Source organism: Pelmatolapia mariae, linkage group LG15 (assembly GCF_036321145.2).
Source record: "Pelmatolapia mariae isolate MD_Pm_ZW linkage group LG15, Pm_UMD_F_2, whole genome shotgun sequence".
Taxonomy (NCBI): domain Eukaryota; kingdom Metazoa; phylum Chordata; class Actinopteri; order Cichliformes; family Cichlidae; genus Pelmatolapia; species Pelmatolapia mariae.
The window spans coordinates 24895247-24915627 of record NC_086240.1 but is presented as its reverse complement, the minus strand read 5'-3'; the positions used below and the strand labels follow the sequence as shown (position 1 = coordinate 24915627).

At 40.7% G+C, this 20381-nt stretch overlaps 1 protein-coding gene across 5 annotated transcripts in view; it reads right to left on the bottom strand.

Annotated features, from left to right (window-relative positions):
• The window catches only part of hivep2a (HIVEP zinc finger 2a), a 121426-nt gene that overhangs the window by 62532 nt on the left and 38513 nt on the right, over positions 1–20381 (bottom strand). For 4 of the 5 annotated variants that reach the window (XR_010096321.1, XM_063494579.1, XM_063494581.1 and 1 more), the window contains one exon: positions 958–1027. The gene's annotated coding sequence lies outside the window, so the exon portion shown is untranslated. Of the gene's footprint in view, positions 1–957; positions 1028–14059; positions 14327–20381 lie in introns of those variants that run through there. The other variant, XM_063494582.1, reaches the window with a different exon arrangement.

The following is a 20381-nucleotide window of genomic DNA, read 5'->3' as shown; positions in this document are numbered from 1 at the left end:
TCAACCTCTCTAACAATTCTGAAATATGAAAGAAACTGCTGAGTTCAGAAAAGAGAAACAAGGGTTACCCCTAGTAGGCCTCCAAAGGGAAAGGGTTACATTTACAGATGAGGCACCCAAGGAGGAGGACGATTGCCCACACAGCTTCTGCTTAAGTTAGCTCCACGTCAAGGTCAAACCTCTGCATAAGCTCTAACAACAACTCAAAGCTCCAATATTCAGTCCCTTTGAGTCTTCTGGAGAATGACATGTGATTGGAAATGTTCTCAAAATAAGATCCTAAGTTTGAATTGTATGTATTACTCTTCTAATTCAGGGAGATTTGAGGCTGAATGCAAACCTGAAAGTTCATCAGTTGTTCAGAAACTATTCATATTTTTTTTCCTATACAATTCAGTGTCACATTGCTCCAAAACATATGGTCATGGTTGGGTGAGGAATAGTTATCACCAACGATTACCTAGACCTCAGAGGGTTAACGCAGTCATCGTCACTTCACATGCCAAAATAACAAAATAATGTTTTGCTATGGAAAGTCTTTGCAATGTCCCTCCAGTCTGACTGTATACAGGTGTTTACAGTGAAACTGAAAATTCTTTCCTCAAGGAAATTTCCTTTAAAGCGGATTTATGTTCTTTCTAAATGCAGCATTAAATGTTAAACATGCTGTGGAAAATCCAAAGGTTAAAGACACAAACCTGAATTACCCTGACTATTCAAATGTGTTTGTGTACGAACGGTTTGATAAGTGGATGGAAACAAAGCCTTTAAGGAACATTTTTGGCCCAAACACACTGCTCTGATTCACACTGGTGTTTATTAAAGGAAAAACTCATCATCGCATCTACAAAGCCCACATTATGCAACACAAACCGCACAGTCCACTGTCCAGAAAAAAAACCTTGGAACGTCTAAAAGTCCATCATGAAATCAGGATGAGATGCCGGCACGGCTTACCTTTCGGTCTGCGCTCTGTCAGACTGGTTTTAACGGGAGTCCAGACAGAAAGTGTCCTTATGTGGCCATCCTGTGAGAAAACACACATGACAGTGATCGTTAGTGTGAGATCATTCATTCAAAAAACAAACAAACAAACAAAAAATAGCTGTGACAAGATAACTGGCTATAAAAATATCAACAATATTTTTCCATGATGCATGGAACATGTTAGCCATGAAAATGTGTAATAAGTTTCAGTTATCAAATGCTGTACAAACATCCTGTAGCATCAGCAAAGGGCCCAAAAGGTTTGTCTGTCTGCCTTTTTTGCATTTCCAGGTGTGAAATCAAGGCTCTTTATACTGCTCGTGGCTGCTGTGCCGTTTTATTCAGAGTTTATTCATACTTGTACATTCAATGAGAGGCTGCTGTGTGTGTGTGTGTGTCTGTGTGTGTGTGTGTGTGTGGGGGGGGGGGGGGGGGGGGAGAGGGTGTCTGTGTATTTTTCTGAGAGAGTCCAGTCACAGGAGTAACAGGAAATAAACAGGATGCGGTGGAGGAAGTGGTCACAGGAGGTGCGAAGAAAAAAATCCTATCCCTTTTTAGTGTTGTAAACCCAGACAACAGGAAGACACACTAGAAAATAGAAGAGAGGAAGAAAAAAGAGTGTTGGATGGAGTGAGAGAGAGAGAGAGAGAGAGAGAGAGCCATGAAAGTCGGGGTGAGAGAGAGAGAGAGATTAAAAGTAAGAAGATGACAAGATAAGATGGGGTGAGAGAGAGGAAGAAAAAAATGGAGAAAGGCAGAGGAGCTGGAGAACAAAGGGGGAGGAGAGGAGACAGGCGGGGAGAAACCTTAGAAAAAGAGGAAGAGTAGAAAGAAAGAGAACAGTGAGAAAAAAGAAATGCGGAGTGGGATAAGAAGGTGAAACAAAAGGAAAGAGGAGGTTGAAACGTTGAGGTTGAGAAGATGAGGGGGAGAACAAGACTGAAAGAAAAGTACCAAAAATAATAAGAAGAGTAAGGACAACAACGACAGAGACGAAGGATGGGCGGGGTTAGGCAAACAGAGTGAAAGAAAGAGCTGCACATTTATAATTAAAGGATGAAAGAGTGAAAAGAAAAGGATGTGTGAGAGAGCACGAGAAAGGAGGAGAGGAAGAGCTGAAGAAGAAGAACAAGAGGAGGTGAAAGAGGCTGCTACACAAACATGGAGGAGACAGGTGGCAAAGGGAGGGCCAGACAGAGGAAGCAAGAGAGAATACTGAGAGGAGACGGGAGGATGGTGTAAAGACAGAGGGGGCAGTGGGTGAGAAAGAAAAAGAGGGAGAAAGAGAAGAAAGAGGAGGGGAAAGGCAGAGGAAAATAGAGATGTGTAAACAAGAAAGAAACACAAGGGTGTAGAGGAAAGAAAAGAAGGGAGACGAGAGAAAGAATGAGGCATGGTAAGAGGGGTAGTGGGGAGCAGGAAGTAGAGAACAGAAAGAGGAGGAAGGAGTGAGTAATAAAGGGGAAGAGAGGAGAGAAAGAAACCTCTCAGACAGGAAAGTTCCTTCTATTCATCTGATTTGTCGTCTCGGTGCCACATGGTTTCAAATATGGCTGAGAACGGAAACACACACACGCGCGCGCACGCATACACACACCACATATACTATTTACACACAAACAAGAGCGGAAAAGACCAAAAGAAATCCAAACACATACCAACAACGTAATAGATGGAAAACAACAAAACACATACACTGAGAGAAAAGTGTACAGTCATATGTGTCACTCACACACACACACACACACACACACACACACACACACACTGTGTTTGGAGATCAGATTTTTCCAAGTCGTCCTCTTGCTCCAGTCTGCCAGGAGCGAGGCAGGGAAAAAATTACGACGACGTTTTTTCTGTTTCATGTCTGTCAAAACACACGTGCAAACACACACCGCACACACATGGCGAGGCTGACTCGTGCGTTTCCATCGATGTGCATGCATCGAGCTTCTCCGCAGAGGAAAACAAAGTCAACCAGCTGTGCCGGGTCGAGTCTCTTTTATTGGACAATTCCTAACAAGATGATCACACTTAATCTACAACGCAGCCTCTCTGCGTGTTTTAGCCATAATCCTGTTAGGCTGAGTCCAGTGAATGATTCCATGACTCAGAGAGCCTAACATGAAACCGATCAGCTCCACTTATTGATTGTAAAACCATGCCTACTGCTACACCTGATGGGGAAATTCATTACGCTTCCAGACTCACAAAAATGCCAGAAAATAATATTTAAACCAGCTGCATCACTTCTAGAAATAATCATTTTGTGATTTTTTTCCTCTGTCGACCTTTGCCCCCCAAAAATATTATTATTACTGGTTAATCTGCATTTAATGATCTTGCCTGATCAGTCGTATTCTGTTTAAATTCTAAAATCATAGCAATTGATAATATACATTTTATCCTTAATAAATGACGAACTAACATTCAAATAAGTGTCAATCAGTTTATCATTAATCAGCTATAAATGGATTAATAATAGATAAAGTTAAGCAGATTTTAAGCACGTTATCATATAAACACAGATGTATAAACAGGATGAAGGAGGGCTGATATAAATTCCGTAGTCTTAATCAGGTTAACCTCATTAGTATGACTATAAACACACTTACGGGAGGCAAATGAAGCTGATGTAAGTTGTGTGACACTAGAGACATTAAAGGGAAAGCCCATGAATTATTGCTCTAGAGTCAGCAAGAAAAATATAGTTCAAGTAGCACGCAAGATTAAATTTTTAAGTGATACAAAAACACAATGAAGCAAGCAAGGATTTGAAATGCGTTTGCCATATTTCTCAGATTTTTACAAAGATATGTATTTCTGAGGCCTTACAAACCCAACAAATGTTCTTCAACAAACAAAGAGCCTCTTTTCTTAAGTGTGAAAGGTGGTCAGTGGGCATAGCGTTTAACACACATTAGCCATACAGAGGAGAACATTGGATTTGTTGAGGGATTGCGTTTAGCTGTGGACTGACTCCCAACTGGTTTCATAAACTTGATCGGAATGGCCATTGGATCAAAACAGTGACGCCAGTGCAGAAATGCCTTGCACACTCCCTGTTTTCTAACAGCCAGCAGGGGGCGAGTTATTAGAAAAGCAAGTCAAAATAGTTTCACTCTACTTCTCACTCAATATATGAACTCGGTAAACACCTTCCTGGGGTGTTTATAGCCTTGGTTGCTAGTTTTAAGTGTTATTTTATACAACCCGATGGTCATTTTGTACATTTTTGTGCCATTCAGCATAAAAATGATGATAAACTGGGTATGTTTACCACTCTGTAATCTGTGGTGTAATCTGTCTCTCAGTCAGAACCCCTTGTCTTGTTTCAAAACTAAGAGGTCAATGGTTGAACTGCTCCACTAAGGGATCAAAAAAGTACTTCACATACCAGCGAGTGATGTTAACTATCTTTCCTGGATAGAGTCCATGGATGCGCTGGTTCACATTTGAGGCAGCGGGATGTGGAAATCATAATACAAACATTGTGTGCGTGTGTGTTTACATTGTAATTAAGGATTATGTCACCCCGCACAACACTGTGACTCATTTCTTATTTATCAACTAACTTACAATGTGAAATTCTTCAAAAAAAGATCATATTTTTAAAGGTCCAAAATGATTCTATTTAAAAAACAGAACCTTGACTTGTTCTAAGGAAAGCCCAAAATACATGTTTCTTTAAAAATGTAATTAGTCATAGCCATTAACAAGAACTCATGTCAATGCCAACACCAAAGCTGCTTTGGGACAGGTGTCTATTTCAAGGTCATCTCAATAAGAGTTACCTTGAAAGAAGCTCTTCCCTCACTACTGGTAGGTTTTTCCAGGAATACAAGGAGTGTGAACCAAAAACAATGCAGTTTAAGGTGAACAAACTTCTCTTTTTCGGTCATCCAAGTATACTTTTTGTATTTCACAAACGAGATTATATTCAAATTGTTTCAATATTTTACTTACAGTACTGCTTGTTGAGTGTGGAAAGAATGAGGAAAGACTGATAAAGGAAAAAATTCAGGAGAGAGCGCGAGAGAGGGGATGACATGAAACAAGGTCACAAGTTGGATTTAAATCCACAACATCTGGAATACATGACTGGAGGGTGGGAAATTACCACCAGCCACCAGCCAAACTCTGGCAACTTGTGCCTGTGTCTGGTAGGCTTGGCTTCTGAACCAGCCAGTTTTGGCAGGTAACCAACTCTCATCTGGAGTTTGATTCTGCTCTAAGTAGCACATTCAGCTGCCAAAATGAGGAAAGAAGCAAGTGAATTTTGGAATCTTTTAACCACCCTAGGCTGGCAGATAAAAATCTTCAGCTTTCTTCCCATCATTCCCGATAGTCTGCTCAGTATGCTGCCCAATAAAACCAAGTTGATGTAAAAAACAATCCTTAAAACCATGTGACTTTGTGAAAGCAAGAGATTAAATCCAGCTAATCACATCCTTCTCATTCTGCTTCTTTTCCTACCTTCCTTCCAAACTGGAAGATGGAAAGATCAAGGTGGAGAGGGCAATGGAGAAACAAAGAGATGTGGAATATTCCTTTGTTGATTTTCCACTGAGCGCAGAATGGGAAGTTATAGGCCTGTGGGCTAGGAACAGTTTGGATTCTATTCTCATCTCTTCCCCATTCTCTTTATTCCTCTTCTCTGATATTATTCTTGTCTTTCCAGACGTGTCCTACTTTTATTATATTAATGTGACAAAACACCCATAAAAAACCCACACTAATCAATCCATCTCCCACAAATAAGGAATCTGAAACAGCCTGGCAGCAATAAGAAATTCCTTAAGTTTGCTTGCACATTCAAAACAAGTGTCCAATCAGCTGGCTAAATGCCTTCTACATATCATTCAGTTTTTCATATAATAATTAGAAGCTGTTAGAAACAACAACGAAAAGTTTGAATTTTTGTTTTACCAGCCCATCAACCAATTAGCTCTTGGCCTCTCGTGTCTGCTGAAGCTGTCCCGTCTGACTATTTCACCAAATATTTTTATTTTGTTTTTTGTTTTTTTAAATTGTGAGAGTCAACCACAGCTTCTCTCACTCGGTCAGAGCAGTAATTAGCAGTAACATAAGATTATCTTAAAGTCGCTACATTGTTGGTAGTTGTATCCACTTTTCATATCAATGACATCACAAGTGATTTTGAAGTTAGATTTTTGGCACCAAGCAAACCAAACCACTGAACAGGTAACCAGGCCTCTGGTTTAATTTTCCCCATTAGCGACGTTATGGGATTTGAAGCACTCTCAGTTAAATCATCGGTTCATTTCGCTGACTTTGGAATTCCAGGTGGATAAATGTGGAAACAATCATGTTATGCATACACGTGATGCTAATAGTGGTAGATACGCATTGGTATTCTACTTAGACTGATCCAATACACTGATGATATATTTTTTTATATTAAATTGGAAATCATATTTTATTTTATAGAGATGTTTTCCGCACTCAGTTTTTTTCTATTCTGTTCCTATAGGGGCAGCACAGTGTCTTGGTAGTTAGCCTTACTGCAACTAGTCCTTGGTTTGAATTTGAGCCAGAGCCCTTCTGTGTTCAGTTTGCATGCGTCTCCTGGCAACTACTGTCACTGTGTCCTTGACCCAGGCATGAGCTTACAGGTGCAGACGCTGCATGATAGTTGCCCACTGCTCCCAACCTTTAGGATAGGTTAAATGCAATAGATTTCCTTACAGTGATCCCTTAAGCGATCACTGTAAGGAGATTTATTCCATAAACTTAAATATTCACATTCAATTTGATTTTTTAGAAGGTGTTACATGCATATCACAGCTTGTATTAACCTAGAGAACACATGTATTTCATGTACACTCAGACAAGGAGCCACTAATAAGATAAATACCTACTTGCCCAGCCAAAAACAGTCTAATCCTTCCAATTTAAACTGACTGAGCAGCAAACCAAAGTTTCCGAAAAATGTCTAAACATCTTAGCAAAGCAACATTTTTTTTGTTTCTAATTCCCACCAGATTAAGAACATGCAGTTATAAGTTTTGAACATCAAATTTTCCAATCAAGTATCCACAAATTCTGTACGAGCCACTTTGAACCTGAATACTGATGCACTGTATGGCGCTGTATTTTAGGATTTTATTGTGGTCCTGCAGTACACAGAGAAGTATAGGGAGAAGCAAAAAGCCCACTTTTTATTCCTCTCTTAAGCTGCTCATTATAAAGGCAGACACTGCACACACACACACACACACACTGATACACACATACAGTAACCTCCAATCTGACAAAAACACATAAACACACATATGCAACATGCAGCTCTGCTCCTTGAGATTTAACGCACACACACACAGGCACACACACACACTGAGACCACAGAGGAATTTCCTAGTTTCATATAAAACTGATAATGGGATGTGTCCCAGCGGGAGTGGAAAATCAGAGGTGACTTACGAGCCTCCACATTCCAGCCGCACACACATACACAGCTCTTTTCCTTCATCACACACACTCACACACAAACACACTTACTTTAACACCTCTTGGAAGAAAAGTAGAAAGAAAGAGGGAGAGGTAGAGAGGGGAAGTTTGGCAGGGAGAAAACAGTTAAGTTTCCACGTCCTCGCTGGGCCTCTTTATCGTTTTTCTTTCGTTTTGACGGAGAAGGAAGGGGAGGCAGAAACATAAGGCCATTCCTTGGAAGGAGGGCCTTTTCGAACATGTTGCTGCAATGTGCAGCACAGTTACTGTAAAGAGGTGACAATGGAGAGTCCTGAAGAGACGCAATCTAGGCATGGGAAAGAAAAGGAAAGGACAAAGGAAAGATGGGGACAAAGCAAAAAATAAATGGAATGTAGATGAGGGAGAAACAAGAGAAGGAAGATCCAAAAGGAGAGAAAGATAAAGGAAAGAACATGAGTTCAAAGGAGAGATAAAGTAAGAAGAAAGGAGCAGGGGGAGGTGACAGGAACAGAGAGAAAACAAAAGGAGTATGGAGGAGTTGAGAACATTGAAACGATAAGTTAGGCAACAGAAAACATTTGATGACAAAGCATCTCCATCATCAACCATTAGCTTTTCTTCTTTCAGTTATCATTTCTTCACTTAAGTGGACTTTTAACCCCCCATCCTTCATTTCTCTGCCCTCTGCTCCATATCACTCTTTTCATCATGTTTCCTTTTCACTCCATTAACACCTTCTCCCACCTGTGTCTTGTCCTCTGTCAGTTCTTCTTTAATACTACTTCATCTTCTCTGTCATCTCTCCTTTTCCCCATTAATCAATCACTCTTTCCATCATCTGCTAACTCTCCATCACCTTTTTTTTTTACCTCTGTTACACACTCCTCCACCTCATTCATACCTCTCTACAGCTCCATTCTGCTTCTATTCTTCCCTCATCTCTCTTTCAATGTTTCCATCTCTCCCTCCATCAAGCTGGAATCCCTCAGTAATTATTTTCCTTCTTTTGTCACTCCATCAACATCCCTCCACCCCTCCCAGCATCCATGTATTATTTCTGTTTCATCTGTCCTTCGCTCTAACCCTTTTTCCTCCCTCCATCTGTGCAACCATCTTTCCTGTCATCCCTCCATCATGACGCTCTGTTCGCCAGGCGACCAGAGGCTATGATATGCTGCCACTACCTGCTGCGGGTGCGTGTGTGTGCATGTGTGTGTGTGTGCATGTGTGTGTGTGTGTGTGTGTGCATATGTGTGTGGTCCTGGCAGTGTTTGGAGCACAGAAGGTATAAGGGGCTTATACCTGCAGAGAGAGAGCAAGAGAGAGAGAGAGATGACTGTAGAGTGAGGTGTAAAACTGGACGTCAAGGTGATACAGCCACCTGTCCTGCTATGTGTGTGTGTGTGAGAGAGAGAGAGTGAGTATTAAGGATAATAGAAGGAAACATGAGTTTTGCAGTTGATTTGGGGTTGCTGGGGAAAGCACAGTTACAGTTACAGGTCTGAGCAATGTGCTAACCTCTTAAAAGTAGGGCCCCAATATTTATTAAAAGGCAGAATATTAAATGTAGTAACTTTATTGTACTCTTAATTAATCCTGTGAAGCATTAACCATCAGATTTAGTAGCAAAGTTCATTATTATTTACCTCTGAAAGGCTTAATGCTTTTTGTCTTTCTAATCATTTAACTTATTTTGATAGCAAGTTTTCCTGAAATATAAATTATGTATTTAACTTCACTGTACATATGAAGCTGAGATTATTCAAGCAAAGTAGGTCAGACCTCATGGGGTTAATTTGGTCTTATTGGCTGGAAATGCAGTTCCTTTAAACAAAACATTTAGTTACTCTGTTACATTTAGTTACTCTCAATGTTACTCTGAAAGAAAAATAAGATGTCAACTTTTCTTTTCTTGGGTTTTGAAATAAAAATATAATAAAAAATAAATGAATTTAAAAAATGCCACAAAGAGATTGCTTTTTAACCACCTGAGCTCTCGTTTGGGATAAATTTTTAATTTCTCCAAGCTTAGTTGGACCTGATAATAATATATAAAAATGAAGGTACCTCTTCTAACATTTCATTGCATATGTTACATAAAAAAGTATGTCCTCGTGACGACAGTGGGTTTATTTCACGACATAACGCCACAAAGTTAATGCGGCTTAACAAAGTATAAAACACTGTTGAGCAGAATGGATTACAAAGTGCTATATGAAGACGCAGGGTCTCAGGAGGATAAAACCAGGCACTGAGGGCCGACTATGAAACTTAACACAATCACATAGTGACTTAGCAGTCATGCACTACATCAAGATGTCAAACTCATCTTATATCTTGAGCCACATAAATGATATATTTTTGTTAATTCATAGAAAATGTTCTTTTTCTTCTGTGGACTCACAAAAACCCCCCAAAACAGACAATTTTGTAGTAGATAACAGAAAAACTGCAACGGCAACAGCACTAACGACCACGCCACCAATCCAGGGTTAACAAGGCTTATCAAGGCTTGATGCAGAATTTTTATGTTTTTGTCCTTGACAGGTTCAACCACAAAAAATAGTGACAGCATACGCGTGGAGTGTGTGTGTAGTTGTCTGCCTCTTATAACTCCAGTGATTTCCCTGCAGTTTGAAATCTCGTGTGATCTTGTGAATTTCAACTAACCACTCTTACTAGATTGTATCATGTCATCTCAATGAGATCAAATTAAGTTGTTGAATTTCATACATATACTACATGATTTAATTACGTTCACCATAGAAACATGAAATTATTTTGTTCAAATTACAAGTTAGACTTTTGTAAATGTAACAACCACCCATTTTCCTTTTTTTCGGTATTCCGAAAAAAAGTAGAGGCGACTGCTCAACCTGAATGAGATGGATGCCTTCCTCAAACCATGATCCAAAGTGCGCGAGCCAAAATCACAAGCAGTGTCGCAGGATTTAACATTGCTATATTATTAACTTACTTCACTGAACATGATATGAACAATTTAATATACCCTCTCTGCATATCATGTAGTTTCTACACTATATAGTTACACTTAGAGGCAATTGTGTTAAATACACACAAGATGCTTACATAAATCCAAGAGATGGGCAATCCCTTTTTTTCAGTGTGCAGGGCCTGGGAGTGCTCTATCAATAGGAAAGGCTGTAAATCTTATGAAAATAAGTATAAATAAAATTGAAATTTGAAATCTATTAACTTCGTCGCGTTTTCCAAAGCCATCCAGAAGGCTGGACTGCCTATGTTTAACACCCCTGCCTTATATCATCCACATAGACTGCCTGACCTTCCGTATTACTGCAAATAGAAGTATTAGTTACCAAGAAAAAAGTGCTGTATGAAAAAAGACTCGAAATTAGGTATTCATCAGGAAAGTATTTACTGCGGTCACAGATCCAGTGAGTAGTACTGTAATCATCTCATAGACATCAGTATGAGTCGCCCCCGCTGGTCATTAGAAGATAGCAGCTTTACCCCCCCCCCCTTACACACACACACACACACACTCACTTGCCTATACATAAAGATCTGCTACCCCAATATTTAATCAAAAGTGTTTCAGAGTTGCTCACTAGCAGTTACTCTTCAGCTTTGTGCCATAATCAACAGCTGTAATGGTCAACAGTAGGAAAAGTGAACTCAAACTGTAATAAAATGAAAATATATTTTAGTTGTTGAGTATGAACGTTGTTTCTTGACCCTGGAAATTTGATTTATTTTACATTTTTTTCAGCTATTTGCCATTTCTTTAATTACCATTTCATAAGTTACTAAGGACACCTGTGTTGCAAACTGCTGTTTCCTAACTTTGCATGCTGCCGATTCCATCACCGGCACTGTATGTGCATTCAAACTAGTCAAAGCCTAGTTTCCTGTAGAGAAGAGAATCTTTTTCAGAGAAGCAGCTCCGGTCCCAGACAGACTTTACCAAGCAACAGCCACACAACTCGGCCAAAAATAAAAGCACACAGTGTGTGAGGCTCGACATTCGCTCTGTGGACGAGCTGTTTCTGCGGGATGATTTTCATACCGTACGCAAATGAATAGAAGCCTACCTGGAAGGAGAGCAAAAACATTCAGAAATTTTAAACACTGCACTGTTCTCTGGGCAAATGTCAGCTCCAATATGAATTTGTGTTTTTAGTGGGAAATGAGTTTAAACAAATATGACTTTCCTCACTAACAGGCATTCATCATCAGTAATACGATGACTAAAAGTTTATAACCCCAGTGAGCTCTTCATGTGGGGAACGATGTGGTTAAAGTGAATAAACCGAGTTGTATAACGGCACATTTCTGGGAAGCAAGATCTTAGAAAATTCTCCTCTTCAGAGTCACAACTCGCAACAAAATGCATTTAAATGAACAGTGTTATCAGTGCTGAAGAAAAGCAATCGAATGTGGCCTTCACCCACTCACCCGCCTCCGGAGCATCACACCGCTCATGCACATAAACACACGCACACGTGCACTGCAAACACACACGTGCACATACCAGGGCAGAAGCAGCACACTTCACTGTCTGAGAATTTGTGAATGGAAAAATGGTTTAACACACTTGGCGGCAGAGCGGCAGGACTTCCTACGCTTTAGGACCGGAGGGACTGATCATCTCTTGGTCTGCCTGCCTGCTCTGTCTGTCACTCTGTCCATCAGTCAGTCCGGCTGTCTGTCAAATACATATTTGTATAGGAGCCTTATCGCTTGTGCTAAACGGCTGTCTCAGAATTTGCCTGCACGTCTGAGTGTCTGGCTGTTTTTGGCTGAGTTAGCAAGACAGTTCTTTTTCAACCTCTTCTGCCAGGCGTTCTGTCTGTGTGTCCTTGTGTATATTTGTTTACCTGTCTGTCTGTCCGTCTGTCTTTTTCAATGTGTTTACTTGTCCGTCTGACTGCCAGCTCGTCTGACTGCCTCTGTTTTCGAGTGACTTCCTATCTGTCTGCCAGTCTCCTTTTTTAGTTCCCAATCTCTGTCTGTCTGACAGCCCGTCTCATGTTTATGTCTGTCTGTCACTTTATTTGTCTTTTCAGCTACAGTATTTACCGGGCTGTCTTTCTAGAAAAAAACAAAAAAGTTAGACACACAACTGCATCCTTTTAACTGTCTTTGTCTGTCACTAAATTCAGACTGTGTAGGATGTAAATGGTGTAATAGAAACCTATTTTTTAAAGCATAAATGGGAGCTGTTATGCTCATTTTCTTGTCTCTATACTTTACGTGACTCACACTTCAAAATAATCCGTATGTATCTGCAAGTCCTCGGTTCCACTGTCTTAAACAAAGCTGTTTTAGCATCTCTTCCTTTAAGCCTAAGCCTTCTTCTGACGGGCTGTCCCTCATAAATAGAACGTGGAAATGACCATATTAGGGATCCCCCCCCCCCCCCTCTCTCTATGATGTCATACACAGCGAAGAACAGAAAAAAACTATTTGAAACTGAGCATTGAGAGCAGTTTGAATACTGAGCTTTTGCCTCACAGGGATTACTTGTGCACGTACTGACCTCATTATTCAAAACTTTAACTTGGGCAGCCACCCTTTTAACACACCTATACACAAATATGGAAAAGAGGCATGCTAAATTGGACTAGGCATACTTTAATATATTTTCCAAAGTACAAAAATCAGATGATGATAGAAAGACAGGACAACGATGTGAACCAGAGAAGAAGAAGGTCAAATAACATGTATGAAAATAAAACTCGTTCTAAGGTTATACTGTGATGCCACTTGTAGAAGCAAAAGGGAAGAAGCAAAAGAATAAGTAACGAGACAGTGAACACTGTCAAGAAGTATTAGTGGAAGAAAGAGGAAAATAAAAGAAAAAGAATGACATTAATAGAAAAGAACCAGAAGGAGAAAAAAAGCTCCAACAGGGGAGAGCAAGGTCACTGTAATCGCACCTCTTTGCTCTGACAGACAAATGGCAGTGTGTGTATACAAGTGTGTGTTTGTGCTGTGTGTACTAGAGTAACTTGTTATGCAAGGGACGTCCCAGCGGCAGCGAGGGAGACATGAAACATAAATACAAACACACGCACACGCACGCACACACACACACACACACACACAGAGTTCAGCCTGTTTTCTTGTAAATCACTGTGCTCAAGGCTCAAGAGGACAAGCACACTAGGTGTGTGTACGTGTGTGTTTGTGTGTGTTGTGGTGGCACCCCTCGGTTAATGGAGGGAACTGACACCGCTGTGTGAGACAGTCAGCTGTCTAGTGTATATGTGTGTGTGTGTCCATTAACAGCATTCTGGGAGGGAGAGGAAGAGCGAGGGAGAGAGAGAGAGAGAGAGGGGGGGGGGGGGGCAGATAAATAGATAGATAGATGGATAGATAGATAGATATTTATGATGAACTACTTTATGTCATAGTCACCCTTCTTGCACACATATTACAACACACTGTCATTCACAGCCGCGGACGAGGACATCCCCCCTGCTTGGTTGCTACACACACACAATCTCACACAAACACACACACACACACTCACAGGAAAGCACCCACTTGACTGAAAAAGAAAGCAAGGCAAAGCAGACGAGAGAAGAGAAAGGAAGAAGAAGCCTGGATATGGACAGACAGACTTTGAACCAACCTGGCCGGCTCTCCTTTTCTATCACCGAAAGCATTCCTCTGTTTTCGCTCTCCCTCCTTCCATCGCCACGGAAACAGACACACCGACCAACCGGCCGACCGTCTCCTTCTCTCTCTCACGCATACACACACTTTCTCTCACATGCACACACAAGTTCAAACCCCCAATATGAAGTCCAGTTTGTCAGCAGCCACCCATTCATCCATGCCTCCATCCGCTGCTCTGTCCGTCTGCCACTGTGTGTGTTTACATCTGAGTGCGCTCACTCGTTCACCAGGCAGGCATGTGAGCGTGTCTCAGTCGGGAGGTGTATGTGAGTCTCTCTCTCTCTCTCTCTCTCTCTCTCTCGCTCTTTTTCTCTCTCTCTCTGTGTGTATGTGTGTATGTGTGTGTGTACAGCAGAGTGGGAGCCCTAGAGAAACACTCCTCTTGCCACAGGAGTAAAGCCCAGGCATGACGCAGAGCCAGAAATAGATGGAGGGGCCCCAGCAGGGGGGGAGGAGGCGCCAGGCCAACGCATATGGCACTTTTGCAAGGACATGAAGAGTGTGTTGTAATATGTAATACACAGTATTTACTACATATATATGAAGGCAACTTAAATGCAGGCTTACATTTAGACTTGAAAGGGGTGGCCAGCATATGCACTGTTAACAATGACAGTATTAGTGCAGAAAATCAATTTTATAGCAGTAGAATAACGTTTCTGAGCAAAGGAACTACAAAAAGTGCAACTGGCTGTAGTGCACGCAGAAGACCAGATGCATCAAATCTGACACCAAACAGCTCATCCAACTTCCTGTCCCTACATATAGAAGACTTATTTTGAGGATGCAAAATAAGGCATAAATTACCACTTTCTCATCATTGCCACATTTTAATTTCCAAAAAGCCAGACTTCGGAAAATCTCAGTGCAGACTGCACTGTAAGCACAATGTATAAACGCAAAAACGTGAAACTGATCAGAAGAAAGAAAAAACTAACACTGCCGTCATTATAACTGCTTTACAAAAGTAACTCATTTCATTTCATTTCATTTATTCATTTATATAGCACATTTAATAACAACAGGGCGTTGACCAAAGTGCTGTACAACATAACAATTAAACAGTGACATTAACAACAACAACAGATAAAAATTAAAAGCAGATTAGGATAAAAGAATTGGTAACTCTCCTACAGTTTCGAAAGCCAGAGTAAAAAAATATGTTTTAAGATGCACTCTGTAGCATCATCGATCACACCTGACTTAGTGGCAAGAACTGTTATTCCACCCAACTATTCCCACTCAGGATTATGCGAGTACCAGAATCCAAAGTGATGTGCACCTCTGTGGTTTTTTAATCCAACCAACAGCCACTGAGTATTCCCTTGAAGCATGCATTTTCTTTTTTCACCAAAACCAAGATGTTTAGATATTTACTCACACACTGTATCATGATATAATACATAATAAGACACACACAAACTTTTACAGCTTCCTTACTGAGCATTTCCTTATTTTCTGTTACACACATACAGTTACAACTTTAGATGTTCACATTAAACAAAGTTTCAAATAATGTGGTCAATGTACAAGTGATCCCTGTAAAGCATTAATGCACAGTTTCAAACTCTGTTTTCCTACTTTTGGCTCTGAATAAATCCACAAAGAGGTGATATTGCAAATTTCAAGCACTGAGATCTGTGCTGTTCAAACCTTCTGTTTATGAGAGGCAGCCAATCAGAAGAAAGACAGCTTTAAGGGATAAGAAAAAAAGAGGCTTGTTTCAGTCAGAAAATAAACTACTTTGCTTTAAACAGTCAGCTTACAATGTTTTTTTTTCTATTTCAGCATGGTTGATGTCAGCTAGAGGGAATTTCCTTATATGATCATCTCCAGTGCTGCCCGTGTTGCAGCTCAGAACACCGCAAACCAGTCAGTCTAACTCAGAAAGCAGCCATGGATGCTTCCTTTCAATGGAAAATACATTATTAGACGTTTTAGTGTGTATAAAGGCTGTTTTTGAAACCTCCACAAAGGCAAGAGAAGGAAGCCCACAAGCATTGGGTTCGGTTTGTGGAAGAGACGTGAGGGGCAACCAATCAGAAAAAAATGTGACTTTTAAGGAGAGAGAGGCTTTAAAGAGACAGGAGCTAAAACGGCTCGATTCAGACAAAGAATTAACAGAGGGCCTGCATAAAAAACACAGTATAAAAGGTACTCCAGAGGAGTCCAAGAACAAAAATAGGGAGCTAGAAATTAGCATAAGTGGAGGTGTGAGAATATAAAGACGGGAAGCATAATAATCCACATAAAAGCAAAAGAACACATTACATGTGAAAAGAGATTTTGAAAAACCCCACACAAACACATATGCAAATACTGGATACAAGCACACAGGAACTGAAGAATCTACATGCACAAACGGGTAAATACACAGAAAACATCTGACTATACTCTATATGTGTGTCTCACTGGAACCACAATCCATGCTGGTGTGCACTGGGAATACTAAACTTCAATGCATTTGGTATTATTCATGCACAATGGGCTAGCCTCCGCTCGCTGTATGTACATACTGCCTTTGTGTGTGTACTGTATGTGTGTATGTGCCTCACGCAGTGCAGTATATTTGTAAATCCCGGCACTTTGCAGCCTGCGCCTGGTTTAACACTGATGTATACACTATGTATTATGTATTGCTACACACACATATACACACACATAAAGATTTATGAATTATGCACATGTGCAGCCTGCCCTGCTCTCTATAAATAGTCCTTGTTCGGTTTAACTCAGCACAAGTCGCTGAGTGTTTTTCTTTTAATTAATACAGTTACATAGTCTGCTGGATTAGCAGTTACATTTCAATTAAGCGGCAAACAATTAGTGTTTTTTTCATATTTAAGGAACAGAAAGTGCAAAAATATGGCCACGCACACATACACACACACTTCCTCTAACGAGGCCAGATAGATGTCTGTTCTCTCCTAAGCATTAACTGCACATTTATAATTCAGTGCTTTATTGTTGACTATCAGCTATCACACCACACAGACTTGTTAACGTGCACACACATGCATACAGTAACACACAGAGACACACACACAGTGAGTAGCGACTGCTGGTTATGAAACAGCTGTTGAGTCGAGAGAGCTCTGTATGTATTTGAGCAGTGAGAGTGCAGCTTACATAAATACTTGATCATATCTGGATTGCTCTCAGTCTGAAAATGTATAATCCGCCTTGTTAGGATCACTCGCCAAGAAGATAGAGCAAGAGAAAAGGAGCAGAAAGGCAGGGGAAGAGTAGGAAAACAAAAAAGAAGCATCAACTGTCAGAGCGGGGTGGATACACAGCTCAAAGCGCATCACTTGAACATGTCGTTCATCACAAAACACCTTTTGCATTCAACAACTACAGTTCCCAGCAGGCTTTGACACCCCTCATTTTCCAGCATTGTCATGCCACATCATGTTCGTACTGTGGGAGTTTGGAACATTCATGCATTATTCCAGTATATAATCCCCCAAGAGCCACACCGCAGCAGTGCTGTCTAAGTTGTCCGTGTTTGTCCTGAAGTATATTTGGAGCAGCCCCGTATCAAGTTAAAATAAAAAAGAATTAAAGTGAAGAGGTGAATCGTTTTAAATTAGATTCAACAGTCAAATTAGTGATAATATCAGATTTGAGGACATTTTTCATTTTCATGTGCCAACATTAAACTATTATCATTAAAATCACATGCACAATGTTTCATTTTCAGTATGCAGGGTTACTGTCGTTAAAGGATGCAAAACACAAGCCACCCAAGCATATGTGGCCATTTGTTTTTATTTTTTTCCAGACAGTAACTCGGATCATTTACTACCGGACAATCCCCTCAGTCTTATTTTATTCTGCTAACCAGCTAGGTCTGGTCCTTACTGCGTTTTCCTAGAGGTAGGGTGGTCAGGTGGGCAGCACTGTGGTGCAACGGTTTGCCCTTCTGCCTCACAGCAAGAAACTCACCAATTCAAACTTTCTGCTCAGCTGGGTCTTTCTTTGTGGAGTTTGGATGCTTTCCCTGCGCTCCTGTACCTGTGTGGGTTTCCTCTGGGTGCTTTGGTTTCCTCCCAGTCCAAAGACATGTTTGTTAGGTGATTCCAAGTTGGCTGTAGGTGTGGATGCTAGAGTGTTTGGTGGTCTGTCTCCCTGTGTTAGCCCTGTTAGGGACTGGTGACCAGTCCAGAATGTACTCCGCCTTTTGACTAGTGACAGCTAGGCTGAGCTGACATAGATCTCCTACAAGTCTTAGTTAAGATGTTAAGAAAATGAATGGATGGATGGATCTAATAGGGATTACCATCACCAGCTGAAATCTGTCTTCTGGAGAGCTAGTTGATTTATGACTCTATATTAGTGAGGTGGCTGTGGCTTAAGAGGTAGAGTACTGGAAAGTCAGTGGTTCAATTCTCCCACGTCTTTGTGTCAAAATGACATTAAAAGATAACAAATTAGCAAGTAAAAAAAGTGTAAAATACAAATCTCCCACATGAGTCATGAAAGAAACTCAGGATTTATGACAGGACTACCTCTGGGCACTTAGTTTTCCTGCATCAAGACACCAACATATATCTCTGTGACTCTGCTTCAGAGTGCTTGTACTCCATGCTCTGGCATGGGAACCAGTTACTTATTCTTGACGTCACCCAAAAAGCACTGATTTATATTCTGTTTACTCAGTAGGTAGAAGCAGTCATCAAAGCGACACTGCCACACCTTTTTCTCTCATCAAAGATGTGGATGTTGATTCAGAGGTATGGAAACACGTTAAAAACGGCTGATACTGAAAACTAGACAGTCCAGTTAAAATGAAACACATGAAACAACAAAAACTTGCCCGGTGACAATACAGTACGCCCGTTCCTTTTTTTAACTTTCAGTAGCCGGCAGCTGAAGTGGACCATTTTCTACCCACTGGATACATTTGACTTTACTGCCTAAGCCGTCCATCATCTTGAACTGTCACTGAAATCAGCGTCATTACCATTTGAACTGTTGAAAGGAGTCGACTTTCATGTGCAACAGGAAGTGATGTGTCTTATTTACAGTGTTTTTAGAGTGAACTAAGGAAGAGAAACTGGGTCAGTAAGACAGTTAGATACCAGTAAGAGAAGTACGTACGCAAACTCAAATTTAAGACCGTCCAGTCCACGTTTGACCGGCAGGTGGATCTTGGGAAGTTTGTTATGGAAACATGGCTACAACGTGCACTTAGCAGCAAGGGGAAAAAAACACTTTGAGGAAGTAATAGATGATTCATTTAAACAGCATAAAATAAAGAGTGAAGGGGAAGTAAGCATGATAAATGTGAGGTGGAACAGATGAGTGTTCAGATTATCATATAGGATGTAGACCGTGACCTGATTTGGATCCCATAATCAGGGAAAGTAAGAACAGAACGTAAACCTCTGGACGGAGGCCGTTTGTCTTTCGTGGCCATTACAAGCCGCTGCTCACTCTTCTTCTTTGTTAATGGGGAATATTAATTTCCTGTATTCCATCTTTACTGCATTAATATTTGATGATTAAATATGGCCGGGAGCGTCTCAGGCTCATTGCCAGCAAGGCTCTGTCTCGGTCTTGGTTTACATTCAGTCTCCCAAAAAGTATTTTATTTGTCTCTTTTATTGTAGCATTTGTCTTTTGCTTTGTGTCTTCCTCTGTGTGTTTTCTTTGGTCAGTTAATCAAGATAAACCCTTGAAATGTCTTCTGTTCCAATCTCTCACTTGCTCCCTTGGAATTATTCTCTATCATGGGTTTCTTCCTCTCGGCTCCATCCGTCGGTCTTAAGCCTGTTTCAGGCTGACTGTTGCCAACAGGATCCCAGGGCTTTACTTCCTTTTCTTCCCATGAGTGACGAGGCATGATTTGGATCCAGCCAAAAACTCTAAAACTGGGAGTTGTCAACCCAGCAACAGTTGTTCAAACAAGTGATATCCCACAGCCAGTTGTGGGTGGATTTAGCCAAAGAGAGCTCAGCTCTGAAGTGGAATTATTTGTGTATGTTGCTTTTCGTCTGTCCACAATAGTCACCATTTCCAAACAAGTTATTACTTTCTTTGATTTATAATGCTATCTTAGACCACATTTACAAACATATGTCGAATCCATATGCTATTAACACATATATTTTACACTCAATCACATATTTGTGCCTTTGTTTGTCTTTTCGCAAATTCGTGTTGGTTTTTCGGGTGCAGGAAAACCAGAAGCTGTATGGTAACTGTCAAAGATACCACAATGAAAAATAGAGCAAAGCATGAGTGCAGACAGGCCAGGAGGTCAAGCTAAG